Source organism: Macadamia integrifolia, chromosome 6 (assembly GCF_013358625.1).
Source record: "Macadamia integrifolia cultivar HAES 741 chromosome 6, SCU_Mint_v3, whole genome shotgun sequence".
NCBI lineage: Eukaryota > Viridiplantae > Streptophyta > Magnoliopsida > Proteales > Proteaceae > Macadamia > Macadamia integrifolia.
This window is the reverse complement of record NC_056562.1, coordinates 31,855,221-31,857,781: the sequence shown is the minus strand read 5'-3', so window position 1 is coordinate 31,857,781 and position 2,561 is coordinate 31,855,221. Positions and strand designations below refer to the sequence as shown.

Here is a 2,561-nt window from a genome sequence, read left to right as displayed (position 1 = left end):
CCAATGTGCATCAAATTATATCTATCGGGGATGATGATTCAGATACGAAGATCCATTAGGGAGGGGAGGGAGACGGGTGAACAGAAAAGAGACAAAATAGCAGGAAGTCTCCGTTAGGGAACGGAGTCCTTTCTCTTTCCTCCCACCCAAATTAAAAGATATTTCCTCTCTTCCAAATTAAAAGCTCAACGTTGTAATTGTGAAAACCAGAAGCGAAAGAGTTTACAGAGGGGAGAAGTTTTCTAATTCTGGAAAAAAAAAAGTCAGACCTAAGTTATAGACATGAAAGAAAACCAGAAAAAAAAAATGTAAGTTACAGACATAGGAAAGAAAACCCAAAAAAAAAAAAAAAAAAAAAAGGATTTGAGGGTGCGAAAGAAAACTAAAAAAGAAGAAAAAAAAAGATTTTTCAGATCTAAGTTGCAGATATATGAAAGAAACCCACCAAAATAAAGGATTTGAGATGGAAACTGACCTTTTTCTCCGTTACGCCGCTATGGAAGTTGCAGAGTCCACCTTTGAATTCCGCTCACGATCCACTGAGCCGCTGCTACCCACGTAACTATGGGAGTCGAGCGCGTTGCTGGTTTAGAAGGGCGCATTGGCGATAACAATTTATTGTTTAGAACTTTAGATCTATGCTGCTTCTTATCTCTCATAAATCTATGAGACTAAGATTCCAATTATCCTTTCCCACAATTTATTGTTTAGAACTTTAGATCTATACTGTTTTTTATCTCTCATAAATCTATGAGACTAAGATTCGAATTATCCTATCCCACGTATAATAGGATTCCTCAAGCCTACCGATTTCATCTTCCGAGTTCCCAAGTATGATTCGAATCCTTTGGAAAGAAATAAAATTATGTAAAGTAACAAAAAAAAAAAAAAAATGGCAAGGGTTGGGAATGCTAGCACATTAACCAGGAATAAGGTGTGCTAGCATCTAATGACCCTTGGATATTGTCATATTAATTTAAACCATTAGATCCTTGAATATTATTTTAAACCAAAAAAAGAGAAATACTAGGGTTTATACGTATACCTCTTTTTATACCTATTGTTATGTCACTTTCACGGTTCAGTGACAATGCTTTTCATGACAAAAAGATGTTCTGTTGCAGAGTTTTAATGGTTTCCCATTCTATTATTGCAGGATTTACTGTTCTTACTCAACACATCCAAAACGGAATTGTGAGCCGAAGCAGCCATCCTAACATAAGAATTCTCTGCGATGGCCTCTTCATAACAATACGTCGCCTCTTTCTCCATTCCTTTGAGCAAGTATCCCTTCATCAAGCTTCCGTAGGCGATCCCATCTGAGACAAACCCTAGCTTCTCTTTTAATTCCTTGTACAGAGCTAAAACTCCATTCGGATCCGACTTCCTCACGAGCCCCGACTTGAGATGATTATAGACAATTGAGTCTCGAGCGAAACCCTTCTCGAACATCTCAGTTTTCAGTTCTACAGCTTGATCAATCTTGTTGTTATCCACAAGTCCCTTGGCAAGAATGCGATAAGTAGTAGGAGAAGGATTAAAAGGGGCATCATAGCAGTGCCCTCAGTTCTATCTCTTGTCAGCGAAGAGCTATCGAAATTGCCCCAAGACTACTTGAATCGGTTGTGAGTCTTGCGACAGACCAAGCCACAAATTCGGAGCTTTCTCCATGTTTCTGAGGATGTATTAAAGGAAGCCGAAGCAATCGATCCAAAAATCGAGCAGAACGAGAAATTGGGTCTGTTGGCAGGTGAAGTGGCTGGAGTTAAAGATAATGTATGCACTGTTGACATGCAATTGAGGGGTGCTCCCGGATTCAGGTGTAACTGTGATACATTGTTGGGAAGACCAATTTAAATGAATTTGGGATGGGAAGCAATACTGAAAGTTCTCTCTCTAAGTGGGTCTGCTTGGGAATTGCCCCTAAACTTTCTCTGCCTTTCTGTTCCTTCTGTTCACAGAAAAACTTCACAGGAGAGGGACATATCAAGGGCAGCCTCTGCGAGTGCTCGGTCAGCCCTCTCTGCCAAGCTATGATTTTTCTCTCTTCTTGCTTTTTCCACTGAAATCATTTTTTTGTTTTTCTAGTTGTTTATGATTTCTCTTTGATTGATTCCTGTGATATGTGAGAGATGACGTTGGCTTCGTTTAGGGATTCATGCATGGTTATTCTAACTGAATCATTTTCCCTACTTTTTCTCTCTGATTTTGATCTCCAAATGCAGCAGTTCCTTCACTCATCCATTCTAATTTTCATGGGAACTAATATTTTCATCAAAAGAAAAGGGGTGGATGAGATCAGCAGTGATGAATTTCTTGCTTTATTTTTTTTAATGTAATTTTGAATCTGTCGTTAGCAAAAAAAAAAAAAAAAAAAAAAGGTGTGTCAAACGAGATCCAATAACCTACTTTGTGATCACTTACCACTATTGGAATTGAATATTCACTCCACCAATAGTCGATACTGCCTAATCAGTTCTAGGAAACCAAATTTGGGTCTATGCTAGCCCACCAAAGAAGAAATCCAACAATCTCCCACTAGCATAAGTCAAGTTTTAGAT

The 2,561-nt window shown here is 38.5% G+C and overlaps 1 long non-coding RNA gene across 1 annotated transcript; it reads left to right on the top strand.

Annotated features, from left to right (window-relative positions):
- The first annotated feature begins 1,080 nt into the window (after nt 1–1,080).
- On the top strand, nt 1,081–2,180 carry LOC122081483. The gene is made up of 2 exons (XR_006141098.1): nt 1,081–1,820; nt 1,962–2,180. It is a non-coding gene; the product is annotated as an uncharacterized LOC122081483 (long non-coding RNA).
- The last annotated feature ends 381 nt before the right edge of the window (nt 2,181–2,561 follow it).